Genomic DNA, 12,889 nt, shown 5'->3' with positions numbered 1-12,889 from the left:
AAAGCAGAGACTTCTACTGCTTTGTGATTCAGCATACAGGCTCTGCAGCAGTAATGGCCCCCTAAATAATTTCATGAACAGTTCCTAACGAGACACAAGCTGGTGCTATAGACAAGAGATACGTTTTGAGGTGTGTGTTTGTGTGCCCATCTGTAAGGCTAATTTAATGAGAATCGGAGTGTTTTATTGAATAGGCTTTTTTAAATGTCATTTATTACTGTGTTTCATGGACTGAAGGGAGTAAATACTCTTCAGTGTTTTTGATAGATAGTCACTCACTGTTGAAACATTGTTTTTCAAACTTGCCCTTAAGAGGGTGTTTGACCTTTTGGTTTAAATTCTATACCTGGAGTACCAACCCATGGGTGTGTGTGTGGGTAATGTTCGGATTGGTTTTCTTCTGGATTTAACATATGAAAGGATCAGTTTACACAAAAAGTAAAAGTAATTTTTAAAGCACTGCTTGATGATCATACTGTATGGAAAATAGGTTACAATATTAGATTTTCACTACAGAATTATCATGGTCAAAAGAATTTACAATAACAGTATGATCGTGATTTTTATTAAAAAAATGTTTACAAATAAATACATTATGCTATGAATCAAAATCATAAAAATTTTTTTGTATTTTTCTTTCTTTTGGCCAGTGAATCATACTTAAAATATGAATGTAGGGATGCATAGAGAGTTTATAAACATAACTGTACAAAAAGTGTATGTAACAGAGGCCAGTTAAACCTCACTCCCCTGATCTCAAGAGGTGCGCTAGTATCTGATGCAAGAGGTTGCTGTCATTAGCACCCTTGTTAGTGTGCCTGCCTCCCATGCCGGAAATGCTGGTTCAAATCCTGCTCTGAGATAGCATGGTGAGTAGAATCAGAGGGGTTACAATACACTGGTGCTGTGACCCGGATGGGAATGAGGTTTTGGCTGATGATTACGGGGCAACTTTTTGGTCAATGTTTGCATGACAAAAATGCTCAAAAAGTTGCCTCGTGTATCATCAGCCTTAGGCTGGAGAGTGTAATGGAGGCCAGTTAGTAAGAGCTGTATGGGTAAACCTCACTCCCCTGATCTAAAGAGGTGTGCTATAGGGACTGATGCAGGTGGCAACCAGTATTAAGGTGCAATACCACCACCTTTCAACCAGTCGTAGTATTAACATGATATTAATAACATGCACCAGTGTTGGTGGAATGATGTCGTTTGACCATGCAATTTGTTTTTCTCATCTGTTTTAGATTGTGGTGGAAGAGTTCCTGGAGGATATTAATAACATGCTGAACTCGGGTGAAGTACCAAACCTCTTTGAGAAGGATGAACTTAAACAGGTGCTGGCTGCCATTAGCCCCAAGGCTAAAGAGGCCGACATCTCTGAGGGAAATAGGTACATGAGACAACTAACAACCATCCAATCTTGCAACCTGGCCATGACCAAGACATCTAACCAAGTGCAGAATGTCACTATATATTCTCAGCTGCTCTGCAGTTCTGTTTAGATGTCAGTTGTCTTATCTCTGTTTGTCTTTGTGTCTTCAGGTCTTCCAGTTCTTTATCTCTCGTGTGCGTGAGAAGCTGCACATAGTGCTGTGTATGAGCCCTGTGGGCGACTCCTTCCGCTCACGCTGCCGCATGTTCCCATCGCTAGTTAACTGCTGCACCATTGACTGGTTTGTACATGTCAGAATCCACCTCCTCTCTTTTAACACTCTCTCTTTTTCAAACCAAAATCACTGAGCAGTGAATTCATTAAACACGTTACCACTAAACTGGTGCGCATGCAAACCCCTGCCTATATCACCCGCAACCAAACTTAACCATGCAGTTTCACTATGCACATTTAAATGAAGCCATTATTATTTTTAGCGCTGCACACATTTTCTCTCTATAAAATCATTTTCATAGAGAGGAAATGTGTGCAATAAAAAGAATAACAATTACTTAAATTAAATATGCACAGGCAAAGGCTTATTACAGGTGTGCCTTATTCACAAAAATCAGTGCTATTACAGAAAGCAGGTGGTAGGCAGAGTTTTAATTGGCCAGCAAGATGGGCAATTGTGTCATGCACATAGTGTTCAGCAATCATTTTTGGGCTTGCTTTCTTAACTTGTTTAGTAAATTGGTTGCTAAAACAACAGACAATGAATGCTAACTATACTGTCAGTGGGCACAATTAATTCTTAGTGAGTTAAAGTAACGTAAGAAAGTAGAAATTCAATGAAACCTGAAGGCATCCTGAAATATCCATGGACACCTGAAGTGTTGTATACTGTACATATACTACTGTTTAAAAGTTAGTGGATTTTAAAGTCTTCAATGCTCTTAATGATCATCAGGATATTTATTTGATCAAAAATACAGTAAAAGCAGTAATATTTGTGAAAAATGTAAAAAACAAAAATCCAAATTTAAGTCTGCCTTTTTTAGTATTTTAGTATTTTAAATTGTAATTTATTCCTTTCAGGGCAAAGCTGAATTTTTAGCATCATTACTCCAGTCTTCAGAGTCACATGATATTTCAGAAACCATTTTAATATGCTGATTTGATGCACATGAACATTTCTTAAATTTCAAAAGAGCAGCGTCTACTGTACAAACAATGAAAAAATCTCTATATATCTCTTGCACTATTTCTATTACATAGCTAAGAAATGAGACCAAACAAAATAATTGAGTGTTGCAGGAAAAAAAATAAAATAAATGTGAAAAAATGTATCTTCAAGTGACCTGTCTAGTTTTGGTCTACATCAGGAATATGAGCACATTTATTCTCCATGGCCAATCTGTCCAGTAATGGCGTGGGACATTGATAAGGAAAATTGCTACCCCAGTCCCTAATATGCATATTAAAGAGTCACTTATGCAAGACAGGCAGCAGTATACCAAGATGATAAGAAGGAACTCTCATTTTTGCTCATGTATATACTTTAAAAAGGCTATTTATGCATTCCGCCCTTACTCACCCCTACATGTCCATTGCTTCAGTTCTCTGTTTTCACAGTAATCATGGTTGGGAGCAGGGCTCTTGTCAGTAGCTGATTTGCTCATGTCTAAAGGCATGTCACTGTGATTTTTGACTGGTGTTGATTTAGGCCCTGAGAGAGAGAAATGGAGAGGGAGATGGAAAATAAGGAAATGAATCAGCCAAATAATGTTTTAAGTAAAATTATGCATACTGCTATCTCAAGTTAATTAATAAAAGCTATTATACAACAGTTCTGTTCCTTGAATCTGACTGAGCAACATACCAAGAGTGCTGATATAGAGTAAATCCGTAACAATTGTTCTGCTAGAATATTGAAAAGAAACTCCAGAAATGTAAATGGTCACTTTCTGTTCATTATGCCATTTAAAATGATGGTATTATGTAAAAAAAAAAGTGTTGGGGTGATGGGGGAATCAACATGGAAGCAAATAAAATGTAATTTAACATAATAATAATAATAATAAAAACCAAAACATATTTTTCAACAAATTAATCAGCAATTGTTGCAATTAAAATATATATACATATATATAATATAATATATATATATATATAACTTTGGTGTAGACACAATTTTTAGTTTAATTTTCACATTTGTTGTAATTAAATTTCACATTTATTTCACAACACATTGTATTAAACCTGAAATTTGGAAGTAGAAAGAATGAATTTTTTTTTACAGTAGACTGGCTATGTGTACATTCCAAATATATATACCTCTTATAAATATTTCTAAAAATACACCACAGTCACATATAAAATAACATTTTTATATATAGCATACATTTATAATTCAATATAATTCATTTTAGAACACTTAATATCAGATTTGTTGTGCTTTTCATCAGATATTGTGGACACAAATGGTATTTAATATTTTTTTATAGAATGACTCATACTGGTGATGGAAAATTATTCTGATAAAGAGAGGGGGCTTCGGGGGGCTTCAGGTCTAACACACATACAGACACTGCGTCTATCATTCAATCTCTCTTTACCGCCATTCTTTTGTTTCATTCTCTTATCTAATGAGACGCATGTTCACTGACCTCTGTGAGCTGTTTGGTTGAAAGGGGTGTTCTGCTAATTACTATAACGTGTGTGTGTGTGTGTGTGTGTGGTTTGTTTGCATGTAGAGTATTATTTGTTGTGTTGTCCATTGTAGTGTTGTGTTTGTGGGTGTGATGAATGGCTCTGTGCTGGCCAACTGCAGCTGCTCATTAATGTTAAGCAGCAAGCCCGTATGTCTGTTCACCCTGCTTTTATTTGCTTATTTGTTTCCATCAGTGTGTGTTTGTTTAATTGTATACACACATAAACACACTCGCCCCACATATTTCAAGGTGACCTCTATGGTTCTTGCAGAATGAAATGAAAGAATAGTCTATTATAATGTCTTCAGTGCAATCTGCATGCTATTTTTGTACTTGTGGAAGCCAATACATTACATAAATAAGTCAGAAAAAGGAAATTAACATTTAAAGGAATAGTGCACCCAAAAATGACACATGATGTGAGTTTTTAAAAGATCTTTTCAAATACAATTCAGTAAACAACTTATATGTGCTCACTCTGTGATGCTTTCACAAATTTGTTACATTGTAGTTAGGGAAATTTTCTTTCTTTCTTTCCATGTTTATTTTTCAGTGGCCCCGTGAAGCACTGCTTTCTGTGTCCCAGACCTTCTTCCAGAACGTGGAGCTTGGCAGTGAGGAGATGAAGCAGTGTTTTTCAGAAATGTGTGTGGAGATCCATGTTAGCGTGACTGACATGGTGGAACGTTTTTACTCCGAACTACGCAGTCACAGACTCTTAACTACTATCTTCCAAGACGTTTCAAGAAAAACAATCGCTACCTTTTTACATTTTAGAGTACGCGATGTGTCAACTGGAAGATATATTACAGTAAAGGATCCATCAGAGCTAGACAAACATCGAAATGTGTGACTTGTATGTGAAATATAATGTGTGTTTGTCTTCACAGGCTCGAGATCGTGTGAAAAATGGTCTTACTAAACTGCTGGAGACAAATGAACTAGTTGATAAGATGAAGCAAGACCTCTCTGCTCTGGAGCCTGTGCTTAAACAAAAATCAATCGATGTCAATGCTCTCATGGAGAAACTTGCTGTGGATCAAGAGAATGCTGATCAGGTATGTGTATTACTAATAATTCAATAATTCCCCATCTGTTTTCACAGGGACTCCTTATTTTATGCTTCCATTTTTTTCTCCTAGGGTCCGCTTGCAATGCTATGTCTACTGTATGTTGGAAGTCCCAAAACACATTAAAATGTTTAGATTTTTCATGATATGAACTCATTAATGCCTTTAAGAAGTATAGCTTCTAACATTAACAGTTGCTCTCATGGACCTCTTTACCTGTAGGTGCGTAGGGCTGTGAAAGAGGATGAAGCTTTAGCTAAGGTAAAGGCAGAAGAGACTCAAGCCATTGCGGATGATGCTCAGCGTGATTTGGATGAGGCTCTGCCTGCACTCGACGGTGCCAACAAGGCCCTGAATGCCCTCGATAAAGCTGACATATCAGAAATCCGTGTCTTCACCAAACCACCAGACCTCGTCACGACTGTGATGGAGGCGGTGTGCATCCTGCTCGGCAACAAGTGAGTTCCATCTTTATTTTATATTATATTGTATTATATACTGTAGAGTGCTGCAGGAGTCCTAAAACCCAGAAATATTTGCACTTCTGGTCCCATTGTCCCGAAGTCAATATGTTTTAAAAATGGGTTTAACTCCTGAAATATTGTCTGCGTTTTCAAGTCTTATGTATAAAATACATCAGTAATACCCCACTCGTGTTTAAGCCTTTACGGGTCTTTAAAAATGTGGTTGCTAACAAAATGAGACGACATATTAAATGTCATCACACCAAACAGGAAAACTGATCTACTCACTAGTTCATTACAGCCTTGTTGTGTATGTACTTGTGCTCTTGCAAACTTTTACAACTATTCTGTTTTCTGCAATAATCCAAAAGCCAATGGAAATATTACATTATAATATTTGATATTATATAAAATTTATAGACCTTCATCTCATGTGAGTGTACAGGATTAAAACCTATTTATTAATAGTACAATAATTTCTGCAGGGGTAAAACTTTTAAATGGTGAAAAAACTGACTGCATGCATATTTAACCCTATGTTGCTCCAGGGGGACTGTGCAGAATCACATTTAATCCAAGTTGGTGTGGCTGTGATCAGACACCTCTCCTACTCATGCCTGCCAGGCTTGCAGAGAAAAAAAGAACTGCATTGCCATCGCATTGAGCATGTGATAGATGATAGACAGGACTTATCTAAAGAAACCCAAATTAAGTATAAATGACTGTTTTTGTGACATTTACAAACTATTTCTGCTTTTTTTTTTTTTTAAGTGTAGAGGCACTGATATGATTTTAATGCAAGTTCATGAATTTTGGTATTAAATCTATTTAGGTAATGGTATCTAATCTAGCTGCAGAAAAACATGTTCTCACACATCATAAACCCCCTCTGGCTTTGAGACCCTCCACAGTGTGACTCAGTATGTGCTGGCCATATTAACATCAGATTGTCTGACTGTGGAGCATCTGTGCTCTTTTCACTCAGACATCAGTCTCATCCTTCTCCTTCATCTCCTTACTTTCAGCATCATCATCTGCCGCAGAGCTACTCATTATTAACTTTATAAGACAGCAATTTAATGGATGTTTAAAATGTCATAACACACACTGAATAATCTGTGTTTCTGTCTCTCCTCCTTCCTCTCTCTCTGCAGTTCTTTTATCCTTCTAATTGTTCAATTTGCTCATGATATTAAACCTGTGCTGCATCTAAGTGGCAGATTAGTGGAGTTTAAACTCAACATGAAGTCAAAATTGACCCCATTTACTTTCTTAATACATGTTCCTGGTCTTACTGTGAATAATTCATCCATATTTTACCCTCCAACCACTTATCATATAGTCCACTTTCATGATCCAATTATTTTCTGATGGATAAAATCCATCCTTTTTGTATTGAATATCCAGTTTCACTGGGAAATATTTAACATTATGGAAGTGAACATTTAGTATTGACTTTAATACAATGACTTGTAATATTACTTATTAATATTACAGTGTGCTGTTTAATATGAGAGACTTTTAATTGCTCTATATTAACATTTTAAAATATTAACTCCAGTATAAAATTAGACACTGTCTCTATATTGCCTGGTTCCCCTTCAGGAACTCGAGCTGTGTCAGATACGCTTTGGGAACGCCTTCAGCATGCTCTGAATTATCTGTACAATGAGTCCAATGGAAGGGCGAGGCGTCACGGGCGGGTGACGTAACGACCAGGAAGCTTTAAAAACACATGAGGTGGAGGCGGCTTCAGCTTTCTGTCATTCAGCAAGCGCTCTGTGTGTCTGTCAGTCCGATATTTGTTTTGTGAGTCTTATTTGGTGTTGTTTGTCAAGATAAAGCACTATGTCCAAGGCCACATGTAAATCAAAGCATAAGGGCGATCTCGGATCACGCTTCAGGCTGTGTGTTCCTCCCTGCTCTCGCTACAATCATGAGCGGGGATACACACAGTTTGTGCGTGGTCTGCCTAGGTGCGAAGCATACGGAGTCGGCTCTCGAGGGAGCCGACTGCTCACACTGAGAGCGGCTTCCGCTACGCATGCTTCGCTCCTGGAGGGCTCTCTTCGAGAAGGGAGCCTTTGCGAGTGTTCCTCATGGTGCTGGCTGCCGATGCAGAGCAGCGGCTGCACTCGTGGGGCTCGCACATGGATCAGGTGGAGGGGATGAAGGCAGGCGAGCCCCTATCTTCTCCCTTTCCCATCAGATCCAGCGCCCTCTCTCTGTGTTCGGAAGCCCGCCACGCGGTTTCTTCCCCCAGAGAGGGGGCTTGACACTCCGCTTGTCTTCCTCCGAGGAGGTGGACGTGAAAGACGTCGATGAGCTTTGTACGTGGGACCTGGCTGTGGTACTAGAGGCTATTTGCAAGCAGGCCCTTTCAGTGGCCCCTGCCTATCTTGACTTTGCGCCCGGTATGGCCAAAGTTTTTTCTCTACCCCCGAGCGGGGTATGTACCTAAAGTTCCCTCTGTGATGCCACAGGCCGTCGTACTTCAGGCCTTCTGTCTTCCTCCCTTCGGGGAGCCCGACCAGCAGAAGCTTGGATAGTGGATGCTATTAATATTGCCTATGAGTCCTCTCAGCTGCCCTCGCCGATGGGAGTCAGAGCTCACTCAACCCGAGGTGTGGCTGTCTCCTAGCAGGTGTGTCTATGCAGGACATCTGCAACGCTGTTGGGTGGTCCACGCCCCTCATTTTTGTAAGGTTTTATGACCTCAACATTCGAGCCGCTCCGGGCTCTTCTGTCCTCTCGTCCTAGTACACACTTGGCAGGGACTTGTCAGTCTGGCGGCATGGGTATCTCGTTCCCAAAGCGTATCTGACGCAGCTCGAGTTCCTGAAGGGGAACATCCCAGGTTACGCATGTAACCATGGTTACCCGAAGGGAACGAGACGCTGCGTCTCGAGGCCATTCCTCCAGCATCCCTGCCAGCACTTGCTTCATTCTTAGAAGCTGAAGCCGGCTCCACCTCATGTGTTTTTAAAGCTTCCTGGTCGTTACGTCACCCAACCCGTGACGCCTCGCCCTTCCATTGGACTGATTGTACAGATAATTCAGAGCACGGTCACGCTGAAGGCGTTCCCAAAGCGTATCTGACGCAGCGTCTCGTTCCCTTCAGGGAACCATGGTTACATGCGTAACCTGGGATGTTTTCAGGTGTTAAATATTTATGAATTAATTTCATGTGATATGTTTTGGTGTGACTGGAAATCACCTGCGTTAAATCCTCTGTTATTGTAATCGCCTTTGTTTTATATTTCCAGCTGCGTACTCATCCAGCTGGTGTTAAATCTAATAATGTAATTAAGGGGTTGGTGGAGAGGATATGGAGGTGTTGTAATATGTTGAACATTCAGATATTACCAACCATAATGATTTTCCAAAAGAAAAGAACAATATACACTTTAAAGTAACTCAGACGAGCCTTGTATGATTTTAAAACTAAAAAGACTTCACTGTACATTCTTTATTCATTAAACTGGACATTCCTCATTTTATTCAGTTATCATAAATAAGGCATTTGGCTGAATTGCACTTTCCGAAAAATATTTGGTAACATAATGTAAATACCATTTCCAAGCCGTCTGATTAGTTCATAGTCACAAACTGGCTATCCATGCTTTGAGCTAAAGAAACCTACTGTTTTAGTTGCTACAGTAGTTGTAGACTTCACTTCCTATCATTCCTTTGTTTATGCCCAACTAGGACAGACTGGGCCAGTGCAAAGCAACTCCTGGGTGATGGAAACTTCCTAAAAAAGCTAATGGATTATGACAAAGACAATATCAAACCTCAGATTCTTCAGAAGCTGCAGAAATACATTACTAATCCAGACTTTGTGCCTGATAAAGTGGAAAAAGTGTCCAAGGCCTGCAAGTCCATGTGTATGTGGGTAAGAGACATGAACCTGTACTCAAGAGTTCTGAAAGAGGTTGGGCCCAAACGTGAGAAACTTGCTGCTGCTCAGGTGAGTCTGGTTATTGTGTGTGTAACTATGTATTGTTTGCTGTTATTGTTAATTTCTTTTTGTTTTTATCAGGCCGAGTTGGATGCAACAATGTCCACCTTGAAAGAAAAGCAGAAAAAACTACAAGAGGTGGAGAACCAAATCAAAGCTTTACAGGAACAATTTGAGTCCAGTGTGGCTGAGAAAGAGATGCTGGGTGAGAGAGAAAGAGAGAGATGAAAAGACAGATAGCTTCCACGACTGCATAATTATTGAATGTATTGGAATGTATCACAAAGTGTGCTAAATGATAATAAAGCTAACTTATGGTTTAGCCTACAAAAATACATTATCACTGCAGTGTTCTATATATGGTGTGGGTTCAGTAATTGTGGGATTTTGTGTGTACGAGGGAAGTATTCGTGTTGTTTTTATTAGGGATGTACAAAACTACATATTGTCAACTAGTCAAGTTGTTGAAAGGACTAGTTGACTAATCTTATGAAAGCCTGGACGAGTTTAGATGGGATTTTTGAGGGACTGTTGACGTAACATGGACTCAGCCCCGTTTTCAAAATGAAATTGAGTTGTTTTTAAGGTGACACACTGTATGCCTTTATGAATCTGTGTGTATGTTTATCTGTGTTTGTGTGTTGGTTGTAGATAAAACCAGGGTTCTGACCGAAGTACGTCTGGGTCGGTCAGGGAAGTTAACATCTGCTCTGGGAGATGAGCAGGTGCGATGGCAGGAAAGCATTACCTTTTTTGAACAGGAGATCCACAACGTCATTGGAAATGTGTTCATCGCTTCTGCATGTGTGGCTTATTACGGAGCGTTCACCTCCCATTACAGACAACTGGTAGTGTATTATATCACAAGCTTTTCTCACTCCACAGCATACCTTAATTATAAAATGCCACTGAGTATATTACATTATCTGGCAAGTCTCTAAAGTCAAGCCTGTCTTAATCATGACCTATGTCAAATGCCCACCAAACTATGGCACATCAAAACAGAGTTCCCCTTCAGCTTACAGAATACTAACACTTATTTCTGAGAAACATGCATATGATTATGAGCAATTTTTTTGTCGTGTAGTTTATAGATCACTGGATCACACGCTGTCAAAAGTTGGGAATCCCAATCAGTGACAACTTCAGTCTTATCAGCATTCTAGGAGATCTGTCAGGGTTCTTGGCACAGCAGATACTAGAGAGAGACCCAGATGCAGAATTATCAAGGGAGTGACATTTATTGACAAGATTGAAATAAACAGGGCTGAAGTGAGTCCAAACAATAGAAAAGGGCAGTCCGCTGGAAAACAGGAGGATGACCAAAGTCAGACCTGGACCAAGCTAGGCTAGAGAGCAAAGGAGATAGAGCAACACCAGTCAATGATATCAATGGAGATCAGGCAGCAGCTTGGGTAACCAGTGATTGACACTTAGAGCTGTAGTGAACCCAGTCCAATCAGCTAACCAGTTCTTGAGAACAGCAGCCAGGGCTTGATACTTTGAGCTGTAGTGAAACCAGTCCAGTCAGATAGCCAGGTCTTGAGAACGGCAGCCCGGGGGAATCAGGACACAGAACAGGAACAAACACTAAACAAGACAAGACAAAATAACAAGCAACAAAATAAAACATCTATGACTACATGCTATGACTAAAAAGGAAAAAACCAAAATCAAACTGCTGAGAGCAAATAAATCAAAAGAAAGAACCAAAAAGCAAATTCCAGGAATCTAACTGGAATATAAACTGGCTAAGACAAAAATCAAAATAAAGAAAAGAAGCCAAACTAGAGGCTAAAGAAAACTAGAACAAAATTAAAAAACAGGAACTAGACTAGAGCAAAATAACAAAAGCAAAGCAATCTTGATAAACCTCAAGAGAACCAATGCAAAGCTAGACAGATAAGGAGAGCAAAAAAAACAACACCACTCAATACGACTAGTAGACTGACAATAAATTCTCTTTCACACAAGGAACTCACGCAACGAACCAGCAGAGACATGAGGGAAAGGAGTACAATATAAAGGAGCAGAGCACATGAGGATCAGGTGGACACAATCACGTAAACGAGGACTAGACAAGGACTAAACAAGGGGGCGTGACCATGGGAAACAAGGAGGTTGGACCAGAGGAGCATGTGGCAAACACAAACAGAGACAGAGCCATGTGCTCAGACACAAAACAAACAAAGAAACATTGAACAGGGACAAGACAGACAAGACTGTCAGGGCAGAATCCTGACAAGATCCCTATGAGATCCGACAGTGGAATGCTGAAGGGTTGCCGCGGGATAATGTCTCCACAGAGAATGGAATCCTTGTGATGCGGGGATGCCGCTGGCCACTCATGATTGACCTTCAAGATCAGGTGACCTCTAACTTTCCCAAACCTTCCATTAATGTTGTTCCAGTGCCTTAGCAAGGCAAGTCACAAGAACAATTTTTTATTTAATAATGAAATGTATAGTCCTTTATATAGCACTACAAAGTTTCCAGCCCACAGTGCCTCACATAACCATTAAAACTAATTAATCTCTTCATGAAAGGGTTAATATGGATCAGTTAATTCAAAAGCAGCTTATTTTCAGGTTGAAAGGAAGCTAATAGGTTCTTTTTCTGGGAGGCAAAGCAGCTGCCACACACTGTTTCAAGATGATCATTATAGTTTACCACATGCAAACTTGATGGTGGCATCAACATTTATGATAGCCTAACCACACACTTTCCCCACTGCTGCAAGCAAGGCCAGCATGGATAGGCACAGGAGGAGCTACTTCCCTCAAGCACTCTGAATTTCTGCAGAATTACGACAAATGCCCATATGGCACCAGACACTACAGTACATTCTATTAATATACGACACTGACTATATCTCTCATGCACATTTGACAATTACCACGTTTTGGCAATTGTGTTTGGTAAATGTTTGCTTTTATTTGAAAATGCAGTATTACATATTTAAAATGATTTATTTCTGTGATGACAAAGCTGACTCCAGTCCTAAGTGTCACACCATCCTTTAGAAATCGAATATGCTGATTTGGTGCTCAAGTAACATTTGAAATTATCATAGTTAAAAACAGTTGATATGCGTAATATTTTTGTGGAATTTTTTTCTAGATTTCTTAAATAGAAAGGTCAAAAGCATTAGTAAACTTTGGAATGGTAATGTATGTTTAAATTACAAATGGAAGTAACATGGAGCTAAATTTAGACCGACTTGTTTAAAGATGCTTGCTGTATAATTCTTGCCACCTCAATAGCTCTATTCTCTATGGATTCCTGTTTTGAATTTTCATGTCGTATAG

General features: G+C 39.4%; 1 pseudogene across 1 annotated transcript in view; it reads left to right on the top strand.

Annotated features, from left to right (window-relative positions):
• Window positions 1–12,889, top strand: part of LOC306874314 (dynein axonemal heavy chain 6-like) — an 84,606-nt pseudogene that overhangs the window by 45,213 nt on the left and 26,504 nt on the right. The window contains exons 45-54 of the transcript in view: window positions 1,245–1,454; window positions 1,543–1,683; window positions 4,640–4,897; window positions 4,977–5,144; window positions 5,379–5,614; window positions 9,329–9,590; window positions 9,663–9,786; window positions 10,233–10,429; window positions 10,669–10,750; window positions 11,828–11,949. The product of the transcript in view is annotated as a dynein axonemal heavy chain 6-like (transcript). The remainder of the gene's footprint in view (window positions 1–1,244; window positions 1,455–1,542; window positions 1,684–4,639; window positions 4,898–4,976; window positions 5,145–5,378; window positions 5,615–9,328; window positions 9,591–9,662; window positions 9,787–10,232; window positions 10,430–10,668; window positions 10,751–11,827; window positions 11,950–12,889) is intronic.

This window comes from Barbus barbus (assembly GCF_936440315.1).
Source record: "Barbus barbus genome assembly, chromosome: 8".
NCBI classification, from domain to species: Eukaryota; Metazoa; Chordata; class Actinopteri; order Cypriniformes; family Cyprinidae; genus Barbus; species Barbus barbus.
Note: the sequence above shows the minus strand (reverse complement) of the source record. Positions and strands in the feature narration are given on the sequence as shown.